An 18,795-nucleotide genomic window follows, 5' to 3' on the forward strand; every position below is an offset into this window, starting at 1 on the left:
TTGCCAAGCCACCAAATTGTTACAGACTAAAGCTCCTGATTCATGCCATACCTCAAAAATGCATAGTACTGTTAGTACTATGACAGAACCCAGTTAGCTCACAGCAAATCTCATGGCAAAGTTGTATAGAAGCCCACCAAGCTTAATGGGCCTCAACAACACAGACTGCTCAGCTGGCACCAACCAGCCCAATAGATCCTTAGACAATGACTTCAGTAACATCATTGTGAGATATAACAATGATAAAAATTGACTCATTGATCTAAGTTTTGGTAATCCATTTGCCTTTGTGCTGCGAAAAACAATATGAAGCAAATTTGTACCTTTGCAAAGGGGGGCAGACTGGGATAATGGATGGGAAACTAAGGACATTGGTGAAGGGAAGAGCACACTGGTGGTAGGCTTGGTCTTGGAATATTTAATGCCTGAAACAACTGTCTTATGAAAAACTTGGTAAATCATGGTGCTACAATAAAATTTTTAAAAAGCCTGCCTCAGGGAGCAACACACGAGGAAATTTATTGACCATTCTGATACCCACTGGTGCCTCACCTCTTTTTAAAAATGTTAATCCAGTTCTCTTTTCCTATAAAACTATGCCTTCTTAGGATAATGTAGACAAGATGTAGACATGGAGGCCACAAATACCCCATCTTTCAACCTGTCTATTCTTTCATTGTGTCTCTCCATCACTGGGCCCCAGGGCAGCAGTGGAACTGGGCCTTAGAGGTTACATGTCTACGGTACCTTGTCACACAGGCATCTCTGTATTAACTGTTCTTTCTGTCACAGCAGACCAGGACACTGCAGATAAACTTTTCAGTGGGTCTGGACTGAGAGTTTTCTTTTCAGACATGTGACAAGAATCTTAAAACTTAAGGAGAAAGAGAAAAGAAGCTTCCTGGGGAGACTTTACAAATCAGACTCCGGCCTTTTAAATACTCTGACTCATTTTTAAAAGCAACTCAACTGTTTATTTATTTGTAAAGGTCTGTTTATTTTAATTTTTTGATTTTGGGGTCACGTCTGGCTGTGCCCAGGGCTTACTCCTGGAATCACTCAGGAGACCATATGGGATGCTGCAGATTGAACTTGGGTTGGCCACATGCAAGGCAAGCCCTTACTCCCTGCACTATCTCTCCAGCCCTGCAGCTTGACTCTTCAGAAACCTCTGCTTCCACTGAAGTGCAGGAGTATGGTAGCACAGAGGTAAAACACTGCTGAAAGAGTGTCGTGGCCATGTGTTGAGAGGACTTCCTGCCACTGATGACACAGATGGGTCAGTACTGTGTGGATGCCTCCTTCTAGAAAGGATCATCCACTTCTCAAGATCTCACTCCCTTCTTGTTCCTTACAGTCAGCAGAAGTCTGTGGCAAGTCGCAGCTGGATGTCATGAATGAAACAACCCCCCTGAAGGCATTGAGGTTTGCTGTGGGTTGGCCGACCTCAGCACATCCCAATCTTGTCCACTTTGCTGACTCTTGTGACACACACACAACAGGAGCAGGAAAAGGATGTAAAGATAGGTCCAATGATGCATGCTTAGCACACACATGCACACTTAGCACATTTGGCTGCAGAGTGGCCCTCAGCCAGGAAGCTCTGCTGAGGTACTTGCAGGACCCTTTCACCGACACTGGTTTCTCCCCTAGAATTCTTACAGATCATTGTTTTGTAGTTCAAGAAATAACCATCTTGGAATTTAGTAAATTTCTGCAACTAACTTGTGGAGGATAAATTACCAACCAGATGGGTTTATTCTGCTAAGTACTCATATTCTTACCCCATAATGAATGGGATTTTTCTCTTTCTGAGTTCTCTCATATAGACAATTTGTTTTTCCTGCTGGGAACAGATCTCCACAGAGACACACATCATGCCTCTGTGATCACAACCTGTGAGTCTAGAATTTAGTAGCACTTGGGGCATTGTCAAAATATTGATTGATCCTGATGGATTTCCCAACAATTTTGCATGGGTTGCTGGGAAGATAAGCACATCTGCTTGGTCCAGAGCAGGATCTGAACCTAGAATTCTGAAGACCAGGCTTCCCATGATGCTGAATGGCTTCTCCAAGGTGGTGCTATACTCAACTGGAAGGATTTCCTCTCCCTTCTTCCATCACCTTTCTCTTGTCCCCATCACACACCTTTTCTCACTGTACACACTTTTACAAATTTAGATGCAGTGCTACCCTGAAAGCAAAAACTTCTGTGTGGTTTACCTGGAGGAAAAGGAATATGGGGAATAGTGGCACTCTCTCTTCATCTTCCTTCTGTTCTCATATAAATCTAGTTTTCCTCATCTTAAAGCCCTAATTCTCCTAGATGATGGGCCATACGAGGCTTCCTCTCACTCAGGGAACCTCTGATTTGAAGTTGATAGTGTGCTGTGCTGTGTCTCTCATACACCTCTTAGGATACACAAAGAATTAGCCTTTCATTACGGAAAATATCAAATGCATTGAAAGGTTAAGAGAAGAATACAATGAATCACCCACTTCAATAATGATCAATACTCTGGCTATTATTACTTCATTTATCTGACATAATTATTACATTTATTTGGCTTGAGTTTTTTTAAAAGTAAATCCAAGTTATCAGTTCATTTCTCTTACAAATATATCAGAGTTACTCTAATTTTAAGAACTTAAAAGTATCATTGTCACATTGTCTGGACCAGAGAGATAGTACAGCAGGTAAAGTTCTTGTCTTGCACACAGATGACCCTGGTTCGAGCTCTGCTACCTCATATGGTCCCTTGAGCACTGCCAGGAGTGAACACATCCCTGAGCACAGAGCCAGGAGTAAGCCCTGGGCAGCGCTGCCTTAATGGCCATAAGTAAGACTGACTGCATCATTTACACCAAATCCATAAAGGCAATTAAAAGAAAGTTGCCATAATCTTTTTTTCAGTGAGCTTTGATATGTAATCTAAGGTATATTATGGGATTAAAAAAGAGTTAACTGGAAAGTACGCAAGAAAATTCTGGAAGGATCCGGAGGGAAAAGGCAACAATAAAATGGAGTGGAAATTCTAATAAATTCCATCCTGCCAACTTTGAATTATTTTACCATATTGATTTTAAAACTCAGGTATTTTTGTTTTCATTTTGGTCACACCTGGCAATGCACAGGGGGTTACTCCTGGCTTTGCACCCAGGAATTACTCCTTGTAGTGCTTGGGGGACCATATGCAATGCTGGGAATTGAACCCTGGTCGGCCGAGTGCAAGGCAAACGCCCTACCCGCTGTACTATCACTCCAGCCCTTAAAACTCAGTTTTAAAATGTGTATTCTAATCAGAACAAATCTGAGAAACACTCTCTGTTTCTTGTGCAAATACTAGGGTAGAGATTCCAAGCCTGCAGGCTTGTCTGGTGTTCCTCTCTCTCCTACTCACCCAGGAAGGTGACATTGCTCTCTAAATGTAGTTAGGGACCATGTGACTAGGTTCAGCGCTAACATATGTGTTAGAGTGATGTATATATATACCCTTCCAGAGAGTTTGAGACTTTTCTTCCCTGTTCCGGTCCCTCTAGGACCCTTTAGATGACAATTCAGCGAGGGAGCCAATTGGACCTGCCATCTATTGGTTTCAATTTTTTTTTCTTTCCTGGCCTCCTATACAATGCTCAGATGTGCCATCGGAAATTTCAGCAATACTCCCAGACTAGTGCTGAGCTGACGGTGACTGGAGCCACACTCAACCAGTGCTCAGGGCCCTCCAGAATGACCCCTGTTAGTGGTCATGGGACATGCAATTCCAGGAATAGAATCTGGGGTCTAGTGCCCGCAAGGCATGCATTCTATCCCTTTGTGCTGTCTTCCTGGATCCTGGACCTGTTGCTTAAATGTTAATCACAGTTAGAGATTGTATGAATCTTGTTGGGCATGATGCTGATATTTTTAAAGTTCTTACCTTCTAGAAGCACAGCACAGAGGTCTGCCCTCGCTGGCTCCCCCAGTGTTCAGACTATTTATGAACAAAGAAGAAGCCTTTGTATTAAATCATCCAATTTCAAGATGTTTTCTCAGCTTAACAGATATTCTACCAAGGAAACTGGCAATGACAGTAGTACCACAGGGCAGGAGGGATGCCCGAGAAATGGGCTTCTGTGGACCACATTACCTGCCCTGGTGATGCCATGTGGAATGATTCTAAATCTCTCCCCCTCGGCCCCAGGCTCTTCCAGCTAAGTAATCTCTATGATCTGTGTCTATTTACCTCTTCTAAAAGTGAATCATGCAGAAGGTATATCAGGATGTCCACCTTTCCATGGCGGTGACATCCCAAGAGAGCAACCCCAAAGGCTAACTGCAGTATAGATCACCTAGACTTACAAAGGACCCCAGAACATTAGTTAATTCATCTAAGTTACTGAGTATAATGGCTTAGTCTAGTCTATATATGCTCAGACCACTTACTTTAGTTTAGGAAACCTTACTTTAGTTAGGAAAAACAATTGCACAATTTTGTTTTTGTTTGGGGGCACAACTCATGGTGCTCAGGGCTTCCTCTTTGTTCTGCATTCAGGGATCACTCCTAATGGGGATTGGGAGACCTTATGAGGTGCTGGGGATAGAACCCGTGTCAGGTGCATGCAAGGCAAGTGCCTGACCCTCTGTCTGATCTCTCCAACCTACACAAACATATCTTCAAATAAATTGTGGCATATCTCACGTAACTTATTGAATACTTCATTCTGTAGAGTAATGTTTGTCGAGATCATCAGGAGCTACAGCTTGATGTGGCCTCCTTTTAGCAAGGGGTACTATACTGCATCCTGGGCCCTATGCAAACAGGATGAGAACACTGTTCGGGTATCCCAAAGAGGGAGGAATCAAAAGAGCTATGCTAGGAGTATCATGTCTCACTCAAGTGAGAGAAGGAATCTGAAGCTCCGACCTCCATCGATGATCAAGAATCAGGGATGCTGTCTTGTTTGCCAAGACATCAAAAATCAGATGGGCCGGACATGTAATGCAATTCAGAGATGACCGCTGGACTAGAGCTGTGACTGACTGGATTCCACGGGATGTCAAAAGACCGCATGGCTACCCACCAACGAGATTGTCAGACTTCTTCATTAAAACCCTGAATGAATGATTTGAGGCTCTTCCTGTTCCTGGAGCAAGCAGATATCATTGGGCTGCACTAGCACGTGACAGGGACAAATGGAGACGTTACTGGCGCCTGCTCGAGCAAATTGAAAATCAACGGGAAGACAAGTGATACAAGTGATACTATACTGCATACCACCAGCTGAAGAAAAGGCTGAAAAGGTTTCTACACAATCTATGTATGTGAGCTCCAAATTGGAAAAAAAAATCATGTAGGGAGGGTATTTGAATTGGAAAATGAATTATTTACTTTAGTGTTTTTTCCCCAGAGTTAGAAAGGACACAAGGTCCATACTGACTAGAAGGCAGTCAATGACCCCGAGTTCTACTTTGTCTGGAGATATATCCTAGAACAGTAAGTCAGACAGTGGAGGAATTTAGAGGATTAGGAAAGAAGTCTGGGCTTTTCTCTGAGTTATATAAGGTGACTAAAGAGGAGACAAATGGAATGAAATGTTCTGTTACAATCAATCTATGGTTTTATGGAGCTATGCATAGTGACAAAGAAGAGGGAGTGAAGGCAGGAAGAGTGATTTCGTGTGGGGTTGAGGTCTGGGCTCTGGTTGAATGGAGAGTATCTAGAAATAAGAGAAAAAAGAACAGATCTTGGAAATTAACTGGACCCTGGGTTGGGGAAGCAGGCACAGTATTTATAGCCATGATCAGAGAAATAAGAGGAGGAAACTATGAGTTTGAGATAAGCCTACTGAATTTTAGGTGAGATGGAAGTAAGGAGGAACAACGCCCTATGGGTGATAGGAGGTTTTGTATTAGAGGGCAGAGGAAAACAGTGCTATGATTTATAAGAACAGGAAGAGCAGCAGAAAGAACTAGAGAAGGTTGTTCAAAGAAGGTCGAGAATCCAAGATATGGGAAGGGGCCTTGAGACACTGACAGAGTAGTGGGTGTCAGAGTCAACAAGGGGGAAGAGCAGAGACTGGCGTGTGGAGGTGGCAAGACTGCTGGTGACATCTGAGGGTGGTTTCACTAGCACTGTTTGAGCCAGGGCTCTCCAGAGACACAGAACCAATTCTGTAAGCATCTACCTATATTGGCTCACACAATTATGGAGGCTACTGATTTCCCAGGATCATCAGTTGATGAGCTGGAGACCCAGAAGAGCTGGTACAGAGTCTGAGGATAAGTCTAAAGAGCTGAGAATTCAGAGAGCCAACTGCATGCGTTTCAATTCAGAAGTCCATGGGCTCGAGACCCTAGCAGAGCAGATGTTTCAGTTCCAGTTTGAAGGCCAGAAAAGACCAATGTCCTAGCTCTATACTCTGGAGTTCCCTCTTCCTCAGACTTTTGGTCCTATCTGGGCTTTCAGCTGATTACTTGAGGACCATCCTCATGAAGGAGGGCTATTAATTTCACTCAGTCTGTGGACTCAAACATTCATCTCATTTAGACAGACCCACACTGGCATACCAAAATAAAACCAAATATCAGGGCACTTGGTGGTCTGATCAATTTAACATATAAAACTCACCATCAAAAATGCCATGAAATCAGCTTCAGGGGGCAGAGGTGGGGTGCAAAATTATGTTGAGAGTCAAAGGGAGAAATATCACCAGCTAACCTGAAAGGGCAGCAGGTCGTCCAAAATTTCTTTAAATGATAGAGAAGACCTTTGGATTTGAGTCTTCTTCACTAACTCAGACAGACAGTCATTCTTTCATTTCCCCTTCCTGACGATGATTAAATTGGGTATAAAATTTTCCATTCTAATAATATTTTCTCAAAGGTATGTTTAACTTAGTTTGCATTGTTGGTAGGCAGGCCAACTGTTGGCAAAAAATGGGTAGCTCTGAAATGATCAGGCACAAAGGGAAAAAAAATAATCCAGCTCTTGATCTAAATGTGTTCTGGATAAAGGTACATTCAGCTTATAAAAATAATCAAAGTTAATTATCTATGTTACATGTGGCTTTCCATCAGGGTGAAACATGGTTCTGTCTCTCGGCAAGCATGTCAACTACTTCAGCATTTACTTAAGTACAGAAAATTACACCTTTCCAGGGCTGGTGCCAGATGTTCTCAGAGGGAGCCAAGGAACTCTTAGTTTTATTACCTGGATTGGGTGACAGTGATATGTCCCTGTAGCAGTCCCCACCTAAACAATGCTCCAGCTGAATAGACAAAGCAGTCTTTGGGTGGAGGAATTGACATTGCAAAATCTTCAGGGTCGTGACAAATCCTTCTTAAGCTTATAGACCATTTGCTAGAATTCTAGTTCCAAGTTTCTCCAGTGTTGCACCCTTCTAAGTCCCCCGCCACCCCTGACCATAAAACATACAACTACCCCTCTGGACCTGGACCTCAGCCCTTGCAAGCCTTCTCAGAAATGACTTCTTTCCCTTGTCACATAGCTTAAAGGAGACAGTGCAAAATACCTGTCAAATAGCCCTTGTCTTCCGAAAGTCCTGGCAACAGTGCGCCTGCCTGTTTCCCATTTTCCCTTTTGCTTTGTTTTTGGCCACTCCTGATGGTACTCAGGGATCACTTCTGGCTCTGAGCTCAGGATCACTCCCGGCGGGCTTGGGGGCCCATATGGGGTTCTGGGGGACAAGCCATGTTTCCTTCCTTTAATTTAACAGAGTTCTCTCTGTGCTGCTGATTGAGACCCAGCGTTAATTTACAATTCTACCCCCTACTTATTTTTAGAATCATCATGATAGAGTATTACCATATCATATATAAATATTCAAGAAATGTTCTTGTTAGATCATTGAGTATAATTGTTAGAGTATAAAGTATAATTAAAGGAAAGAGATTATAGTTAACAATACTGTGTTATATATTACAAAGTTGCTAAAAAAATCAGATCTTGCATGTTCTCACCACAAAAGAGAACTGATAATTATGGGGCATGATAAAGCTGATGCTATGGTGATAATCATATTGCAACATAAATATGTACCTAATTAGTGTTGTATTGACTAAACTTATACAATGTCATATATCAATCCTATCACAATAAAAACAGTTTAAAAAACAGAAAGCACTCTGTATTATGCTATACATTATTAAAAAAGTATTGGGGCTGGAGTGATAGCATAGCGGGTAGGGCATTTGCCTTGCACGTGACTGACCCGGGTTCAAATACCAGCATCCCATATGGTCCCCTGAGCACCGCCAGAAGTAATTCCTGAGTGCAGAGCCAGGAGTAACCCCTGTGCATCGCCAGGTGTGACCCAAAAACCAAAAAAAAAGTATTAAATATACCACACATATTAAACCTACGCCATAATAATATATTTTTTATCAGAATTTTTTTTTGGTTTTGGGTCCACTCCTGACAGTACTCAGGGATGACTCCTGATTCTGTGCTCAGGAACCACACCTGGCTAGCTCAGGCAAGCACATATGGTGCTGGGGCTCAAACCCTCGCAAGGCAAGCACTCTACTGACAATACGATTGCCCCTACCCCCTGATATCTCTTTTTAAACGGCATGTTCTATACTGTAGCAATTCATTATATTTCAATTATACTTAAATAATCTAACAGGAGCCTTCACTCTTGGGCTAAGGTCCATGGGCTTCAGAACAAACAAGAGAATCCCTAGGCTGACTAGAAACTCCTACATACAACAGTCCACAGAACCGGGGGCCCCACACAGGCACCCTGGGGCACAGAGCAGGAGGGCACGCAAGGCAGGAGGGCCTTTCTCTGTGGCTTCAGCCTCCTGGGAAAGTTGTTTCCCACACAGTTCCAGCTCCTGCCACCACAGTATCCCCCCCTTGATCTCCCACCCGTTACCATACAAACGGACGGTAACAGCCGCAGGCTCCCTCCCGTTTGTTTTCTTGCTGCTGCTTCTAGTAGCCCCGGCCTTAAATTCTCTTCCTCTGCACCCTTCCTGCCCGTGCTGCCTCCCCTGGGGATCTTGACTGATGAGATTAAACTTAAGAAGCTGCAGGTAGGGGGTTGCTTTGCCTCTTGCTGGAGAGTCCCCAGTGCCAAGCATAACAAACACTTGTTTGATCGAGGAGAGGGGGGCTCGGCACCCTGCGGGAGAGGAGGAGGAGGAGCTTTGAAAGCTTTGCAAGAGGGAGCAGCCAGAGCTCAAGCGAACATGCTGGCGTTTGGGCGTAGACAAGTCTGATCTGTACCGCTAATTTTGAGACTTGACAAAGTCAAATAAATCCTTCCTGGAGGCTTGTGATTCCTGTCCTGTCACTGTTTTTTTTTTTTTTTGAAAAGAGAGCTACATCAAAGCCCCAGGCACCAGAATTCCCCAGAACCCTAACTTCACAGTCCTGCTGGGGGACCAGGCAGATCCTCAATTAGGAGAAGTGGAGGTGAGCAGGGAACCCTCCTGCTGTAATTACCCCTGTCTTAATATTCTTTCCCAAGCTTTGTTAATTGAAATTAAACAGCTGCCTCATTTGGGCAGGGACAAAAAAAAAAAAAATCCATTTTCAGCCTTCTCTGATTTAACTCAGACTGACAGGCTGTGAGGAAACCGGGGGCAATTTCACGCCCCTGGTTACTGAGTTCCCCAGGGCCTGACCCCAGAGCGAAAGAGTGTTAGGAGGGGATGTCCTTCCTGCTGCAGGAGCGGCGCTGTCCAGAAGCTCACAGGACAAAGGCCACGTTAAGTTGTCTCATGAATCAGTGGCCAATTCCTTTCAGTGCTCTGAATTGCCAAGATACCTACTATGTTATGTTGGGGCGGGGGGTGGTTAGAAATAATCACAGAAGAAAGAAAAATGCCTGCCCACGTGGGTTCTTGTCAAGGCAAGTCATCTAGGTTGAGATGGTGGTCAGGGGTGGTTTTGTGACCACAGTGTAAGTTATAAATGAAAGGATGCTGAGAGGAAAGAAATATAACCCTGCATCCAGGGGTATCCTAGGAACTTCCTGAGAGGTGGTCCCATCCAATCCCACTCAATCCCAGGACTGCCTGGTACTCCAGGTTTCATGAAGCAAACTGGATGGTGAGCTGGGGGGCTTGAGTGTTCTGCTTCACCAGATCTCATGTGTGTTTTTGGTCTCAGTTTCCTCATCTTTATAGATGAAAACAAATACCTATTCTTATTGGTGAGAGAATCAATGAAACATAATGACCTCTTTGGATGAAAATTCCAGCCGATGTCATGAAATAATAAGTATTAATGTGCACCCAAAGGAGAGAGGGGCCAGGGAGATGGCTCAAGAGGTGAAGTACTTGCCTGGTGTGTGCAAGGCCCTGGGACTGAGCACCAGCACTATCTGACCTCTCAAGCAAAGCCAAGTAGGTCATGGCGGCTCCCAGCTCTGGTCTTCTGGACAGAGTAGCTCCAGGAGAAGCCCAGGTCATTCCCCTCGCCAATGCAGCACTGCTGAGTGAGGCCTCTATCAAAAACAAAAACAAAAACAAAAACAAAAAGAGCGGAACAAGAAGAGAATGAGAAAGATGAATACTCAAATAGTGATATCGGGCGCAAGAACAAGTAACTGGAATCTAAAAAGGCTCTTACCAAAGCAGCTCCTTACTCAAGGGGAGCAAGGGTAGAGTTAACTCGTATTTACAATTTCTCTTTGGTACAGGTGTAAGGTTCCTTCATGAGGAGCCCAGGTATTCGGGACCCGGGGCTGAGATCTCCAAGCCTTCTCAGATCGGAACTGGGCCTCCTCCACCCAGATCCCCCCTTTTCCAGTAGCTAGCCACCCATAAACTGCACCCCCCTCCCCTGCTGGCTCTGTGTAATCCCATCAATGGCCAGGATCCAGAGACTATAACACAAAGCTCCCGGAAGTGAATGCAGCCTCGCAACCTCTTATTGTCTAGTTCTCCCTCTCAGAGAACCCGGCAAGCTACCAAGAGTATCCTGCCGACACGGAAGAGCCTGGCAAGCTCCCCATGGCATATTCGATGTGTCAAATACAGTAACAATAGCAGGTCTCATTCCCTTGACCCTGAAAGAGCCTCCAATCATTGGGAAAGATGAATAAGGAGAGGCTGCTAAAATCTCAGGGCTGGGATGAATGGCGACGTTATTGGTGCCTGCTTGAGCAAATCTATGAATAACAGGATGACAGTGATGACAGTGATACAGTGATACAGGTGTAAGGATTGAATGCCATCTCTGTTCAAGTGCCAACTAATTAGAGACCATTTACCTGATCACCCTAAAGGACAGCACCTCTGTCATTTATCTTTGCTTTTCAAATATACTTCTCAGCTTATTTACTAAGTCCCTTGATTAAAATGTAAGGTCTAAGAGAGAAGAGATTGTGTCCATTTTGTTTACCATTGCCCCCTCAGCACCTACGATAGGGTTTGCCACATTGTAGATTCCCAATTAATATTTATTGAATGCATTGCACTGCACTGTAGCACTGTCATCCCGTTGTTCATCGATTTGCTTGAGTGGGCACCAATAACATCTCCGTTGTGAGACTTGTTGTTACTGTTTTTGGCGTATCGAATACGCCATGGGTAGCTTGCCAGGTCTGCCGTGCAGGCGAGATACTCTCGGTAGCTTGCCGAGCTCTTTAAGAGGGACAGAGGAATTGAACCCGGGTTGGCTATGTGCAAGGAAAACGCCCTACCCACTGTGCTCTAGTCCATTGAATAACAATTGAATAATCACATTGAATAACACTGTCATCCCGTTGTTCATCGATTTACTCGAGCGGGCACCAGTAACGTGTCTATTACACTCAGCCCTGAGATTTTGGCAGCTTCTCCTTACTCATTTTTCCAAACAATTGGAGGCTCTTTCATGGTCAGGGGAATGAGACCTATTGTTACTGTTTTTGGCATATTGAGTATGCCATGGGGAGCTTGCCAGGTTCTGCCTGTGAGGGCGGGATACTCTCAGTAGCTTGCTGGGCTCTCCAAGAGGTATGTCTATATCCTTTACTATATTTGGGATATGAATACGCCACGGGGAATTTGCCAGGCTCTCCCGTGTGGGCAATAGACTCTCGGTAGTTTGTCAGGTTCTCCAAGAGGGAGAACTAGGCTATTAGATGTTGCGTGGCCACATTGCCGCGGGTCCTCCTGCCCGTTCCATCATGCGTGAGGCTTGTCTGAATGTGTGGAGAGTGACCTTGAGCATGGCTGTGGCTGAGTTCCAGAGGTCTTCAACTGTTGAGGCTCTGAATTAGATAAATCAGGAATATGATGAATGAATCATCCAACAGTTATGCTGAAAGTCTCCAAGAGAGAAGCCCCCCAAAAATTGTATTTGTTTTCCACCTGTAATTTATCTTGCAGATATGAGGCTCTGGGTTCAGTCCTTAAAAATAAAAGTGGGGCCGAAGTGGGTACAGTGGGTAGGGTATTTGCCTTGCACGAAGTCAATCCGGGTTCGATCCCTGGCATCCTATAGGTTTCCCCGAGCACCACCAGGAGTAATTCCTGAGTGCACAGCCAGTAGTAATCCCTGAGCAATGCTGGCTCTACTATTGCTTTGGCCCCAAAATTCTGTCTTTGTGCAGAAGGGGTGACCGTCAGTATTCCATTACGGAAACTTGCTCAAGGACGGTTAACTAAACACCATTTGCACTTAAAAACAGCTTGAAACGGGTGGGGGCGTGGGGGGGTGGGGCTCGGGGAGCAATAGTAACTGCTAGCAGTAGGGCGCTTGCATGTGGCCGACCTGGATTCAGTTCACAGCATCCTACATGGATTCAGTTCACAGCATCCTACATGGTCCTCCTGTTACAAACCAGGAGTGATTGCAGAGCCAGGAGTTAACCCATGAGAATTGTGGGGTATAGTCCCCAAAAGCAAAAAAAAAAAAAAAACAACAGCTAAAAAACCTCTACCACTTAGCAGTTCGAGTATTTCATGCACAAATCTCTATGGCTTCAATTCAGGACAGCCTTCTAACTGCAGTCCCCAATCTTAGTATCCCACTGTTGTATCCCACGGGCTGTTCCAGTCTTCCTTACTTTAAACTGTTGTACTTATTTACGAGGGCTCTCCCAAGTGCAGCCTTAAAATGCAGGGCACCAGCGATAGTAAGGAGCTTGTGCTACACACTGCTGACCCGGGCTCGATCCTTGGCGTCCCACAAGGACCCCTGAGAACCGCAAGAAGCAACGATCCCTGAGCGCAGAGCCAGGAGTTGAGCCCTGAGCACCGGTAGGCGAGGCCCCTCAAATGCAAGCATTATGGACCAGGAAGTGGCCCAGCTGTGGGAGCACTTGCCTTGCAATTTAAGAGGTCTTGAGTTTGATCCTGGCACTGCCAAAAATGAGACCAAAATTAAAAAACAAAAACAAAAACACAAACTCAAAGACGCAAGTACCAAAGGGATAAGATGGCCAAATACTTTTGCAAAACCTTAGTTCCTGGTCAATACCTACTCTTTCCAAGTATTGAAGACCCTTTAAAACCAAACCAAACCAAACCTTTGGGTTACAAAAAGATGTCACTTTTCTGAGGGTGTTCTTATTTTTTTCTTTTTTGCTATTAAATATTTTTTTAAAAAATTAATTTTCTATATTTGAAGGAATTGTGAGAAAGTGTAATTAAATAAATGTAAAAGCTTTTGTCAGAAAAAAAATTATTTTCTTGTTTTTCTCCCACCCCTTAGGGAAGCTGCACGGGCAAGAACCACGAAGAGATTCTCACGCTAGGCATCTTCCCGGGCAGCCACGCCAGGGCCGAGCACCTGACAGCCGCTTCCACGCCGGTGGAATCATATTGAATATCATATTTAATAACATATTGAATAGCAAGATAAAAATAACTGTCAGTGTAAGATATTTGTTCAAGTACTTTGGTAAAATATACGTAACATAAAATCTACCGTCTCAACTATTTTTAGGTGTCCAACTCAGTGTTCTTAACTAAATTTCCAGTGTTGCGCTGCCCTTCCCGCCACCCATCTCCAGAGCTCTTTAGTCTTGTAAAACTGAGACTCTACCCATTAAGCACCAGCTCCCCCTTTCCCTTCTCTCTAGACACTGAGAACTTCCCGTCTATATTCTGTCTCTAAGATTTTGACTGCTCTAAGTGCCTCATGTAAGTGGAATCACACAGTGTTTGTCTTTTTCGTGACTGGCTTGTTTCACTTAACATAATGTTCTCAAGGTCACATGTGGTAGCATGTGTCAGGATTTTCTTCCTTCTAACGGCTGAAGTGTTAAATATTTTGATTCTACAAAAATTTTTGTATGGAGGGTACTAGGAGACATCTAAATACTCCATCCACTCTTCTTAAACATGTGCTTTATAAAAATAATGACTGTGCTGAAATTATATTGAAACTGCAAAACAAATTCAGCAAAGAAATATTCACTTGTTCTAATATTAAGGACAGTATCAAAAGTAGATGTCAGTATCAGTATATAAGACAGAAGTGGGTTGAAGACGCTAGGATACAGAGAACCATTAGTTGACTATCTCTCTTTCTCTCTCTATATATGGATATATATATAAAACTGTATCACTGTCGTATCATTGTTCATTGATTTGCTCAAGCAGCTCCAGTAACATCTCCATTGTGAGACTTGTTGTTACTATATATCACGAAATCCCGTTAATCACCGATTTCTCGGGCGGGCTCAGTAACTTCTCATTTTGTCCTTTCCCTGAGATCTTAGAAGTCTCTCTCCACTCGGCCCTCCTAACGATGTTGCACTGGGGGCTCTTTCAGGGTCAGGGGAATGAGATCCAGCTTGTTACTGGATTTAGCATATCAATACACCATGGGAAGCTTGCAAAGCTTGCAAGTAACTAATCTTGCAAGTTACTATATATACATATATTCTATATATGTAGTTTTTGCTCATCAGTTCACATAAGAAAAACATACACACAGAGACACAGACACAGACACACACACATATTACTCAATATGGGCAAAGCTTTTCCTGGCAGTGATGGGCCATCTTTTATGGAGTGAATATCCTCATACAGATCACGCACTCTAAAGAATATTCAGGCTTTTAGATCCAATGAATGACATTGTCCATTGAAGGTGATCTTAAAACCCCAAAATAAGATATATAGGACTCTTGAATAAATTCAGTGGACTAACTCCATGTCTTTACCTTTGCTTACATCTGAGAATTTATTAAAATGCTATACCAGAATTTTAAAAAGAGATAAACCAACTATAGAGGTGACCTACCAGATGAGAAGCTTCAATGATTTTTGAAAGTTAGAAAGCAGATGACTAAATGAAATGATTCACTTAGCAGGGTTGAAGAGGTCATAGTTTATGCTTCATTTAGGGGGTTACATAGAAAATGGCCTTGGGTTGTAGGCACAGGTATTAGAAAAAACCGTGACCAGAACAGTTGACCTATCTCCCACCTTCTAGTCTCATTTCTCAGGAGACCAGCAGAACATCTCTCTCCTCCTACCAGACCAGGAGTTTGTTTTTTTTGGATTAAAAGGTAGAGCTACAGACTGGATCCCCCCACATGGCATTTTACACCCAATAACCCTGAAGCTAGTCCACTAACTAGCAATTCTTAGTCCCAATCTCAAATAAAATTCCTTCTGATCAGAATCTCACATTTATTTATTTTTTAATTAGGAATTGGGCAGGTTTTATTATTTGATTTTAATTTATTACAGTTTTTAATTGAATTACTGTGAGATGCACAGTAACATAGTTGTTCATGATTTGGTTTAAGTCATGCAATATTCCAAAACCCATCCCTTCAGCACTGTACATTTACCACCACTGATGACCTCATTCTGCCTCTCTCTTGCTTGAATCTAACATTTAGATACAAGGGACCAGCAGAGATTTTTGAGAAAAATGGCTAATGTGAAAAGTAGAAATAAAAATAACAGTAAAAAGAACGAAAGTGAAGAGAACAATGTAGAGACTATGAAAAAAGTGTAATGCAAAGGGAAAAAAATGATCTATAGACCATTATCTTATAGAGATTTGAGAATGAGAACTTAAAATGGAAAATTTTCTGAAGTCAGGCTATACAGCAGGTTGGGCACTCAGAAATTATAGCTGCAAGTCAAAATCAAAATTGTGAGCAAATATGATGCCAGAAGAAAATGAAGCAAGACCTTGCAAATTCTGACATAAATTAATTTTAATCTTGAATTTTATCGTTGGACAAATATTAGAATATATGAATATAAAGATATTGCAGGCATGGACAGATGTCGGAAACTTGTCTTGTTAGAGAGAAATGGCTCAGGATCACATCTCCAAAAGAACATGATGCCACTGAATCTCCCCAGGTAGACTGGGCTGGGTTGAGCACTCTGGGGCCTCCTCAGAATAGGGGGTGGTGTGTGCTACTTCCTCTCTCTGCCTGGAGGCACAGCAGCCCGCAGCTACACCTGACACTTCCAACATAGAAATGGCCCAGCTCCACAGGTAAACCTCATCAAACTGCCAAGCCACCAGATAGCTCCAGATCCATAACTTCTGCTACGTACGACACCTCCAAACTTCATCGTACTGTTAGCCCAGTAGGTTCACAGCAAATGTGATGGGAAAGTTGCTTAGAAGCCCACCAAGCTCAATGAGCCTAAACAATAACACAGACGACTCCACTAGCACTAATTGGCACAGTAGTTCCTCAGACAATGACTTTATAGTGTCATGTGAGGTATAACAATGATCTCACACTGACTTTTGTCACTGCCACTGTTGCTGTCCTCCCCATTGTTCATCCATTTGCTTGAGAGGGCACCAGTAACGTCTCGGTTGTGAGGCTTGTTGTTAATGTTTTTGGCATATTGAATATGCCACAGGTAGCTTGCCAAGCTCTGCTGTGCGGGCGGGGTACTCTTGGTAGCTTGCTGAGCTCTCCGAGAGGGATGGAGGAATCAAACTCGGGTCGGCCGCATGCAAAGCAAACACCCTACCCACTGTGCTATCGCTCCAGTCTGACTCTTGTTGATCTAATTTTTTTTTCTTTTTGGGTCACACCGGCAATGCTCAGGGTTTACTCCTGGCTTTGCACTCAGGAATTACTCCTGGCAGTGTTTGGGGACCATATGGGATGCTGGGAATCGAACCCAGGTCAGCTGTGTGCAAGGCAAACACCCTACCCGCTGTGCTATTGCTCCAGTCCCCAAATATAAGCTTTCTTTTTTTGCTTTTTGGGTCACACCCAGTGATGCACAGGGGTTACTCCTGGTTCTACACTCAGCAGTTACTTCTGGTGGTTCTCGGGGGACTATATGGATATTGAACCTGGGTTGGCCGAGTGAAAGGCAATCGCCCTACCCACTATGCTATCACTCTAGCCCTGATCTAAGTTTTGATAATTCCATTTGCCTTTGTGTTGTAACAAACAATATAAAGTAAATTTGTTTGTGCCTTACAAGGGGGCAGGCTGGGGTGGTGGGTGAGAAGCTGGCTCACTGGTGGTGGGATTGGTGTTGGAATATTTAATGCCTGAAACAACTGTATTATGAACAACTTGTTAAATCATAGTATTATAATACAAAATTCAAAACCAAAAAAAGAAAATTTGCCTTTTTAGTTCTCCTGTTAGGAAGCAGTCACTGTGGTTGTGGTCCCCTAAAATGAGAGTGTAAACCAAGAAAGGAGAAGAGGAAATCTAGGGACCAGGGAATCCATCCACTCAGGAAAAAACGTGGAGTGGACTCCCTAGATGTTTGTGAAAGCAGGACTACAGATTTACTGGCGAAGATTAGAACAAGAGACAAACTCTAGGGGGAAAAGGGCTGTGGTAAGTAGTTTCTAAAATGGTCTAGAATGATCTCAGATTTCTGGCAGTTATGCTCTTATATAACTCCTGTCTCTTGAGTATGGTCTGGACCTGGTAACTTGCTTCTAATACATATAAATGATAAATGTCACTGTCATCCTGTTGCTCATCGATTTGCTCTAGCGAGCACCAGTAACATCTCGGTTGTGAGGCTTGTTGTTACTGTTTTTGGCATACTGAATACGCCATGGATAGCTTGCCGGGCTCTGCCGTGCGGGTGAGATACTCTCGGTAGCTTGTCTCGGTAGCTTGCTGGGCTCTCTGAGAGGGGTGGAGGAATCGAACCCGGGTCGGCTGTGTGCAAGGCAAATGACCACCACTGTGCTATCGCTCCAGCCCAAATGATAAAAGTAATGGGATATAATTTTCATGATGAGGATATAAAAATATTTTGGCTTCCATCTTGTTCACTGTTTTTTTGTTTTCATGGTGCAGGAAATTAAGCCATAGGAACACACACACACACACACACACACACACACACATCCTAAATGTTCTATCACTGAGCTACATTCATGGTTCTCACCCTCTTTTTTCTTCCATTTGCTTGCTCTGATGAATGCCAACTACTGTGTTGTAAGCTGCCTATGGAAAGGTCCATGTGGCAGGACACTGAGGAAGGGCCCCAATCAAAGCTCATTGAGGAAATGAATCCTATGAATTACCTATTGAGTGAACTTGGAATCCAGGAGGACTTAGCCTGGAGATGATCCGGCCCCACTGGATACCTCCAGCACAGCCTGTGGGAGATTCTGAGCTGTTGACTGATTGTTTTACCATAGGAATTGTGAGACGACAAACCTCTGGTTTAAGTCATGATGTTTGGGGCAATTTGTTACACAGCTGTAGATAACCAACACAAGGGAGTTGAATGAAAAACCTAATGAGATGGAGATGAAAAAAAGACCAAAGGTAAGTAGGTCTTACCTTTTAAGTAGTATGGTCTTTTATTTGGTCCTAGAAGACCAAATAAAAATCACATAAAAGTTTCTAGAAATACCGAAGA

The sequence above is a fragment of the Sorex araneus genome, chromosome 8 (assembly GCF_027595985.1).
Source record: "Sorex araneus isolate mSorAra2 chromosome 8, mSorAra2.pri, whole genome shotgun sequence".
Lineage (NCBI taxonomy): Eukaryota > Metazoa > Chordata > Mammalia > Eulipotyphla > Soricidae > Sorex > Sorex araneus.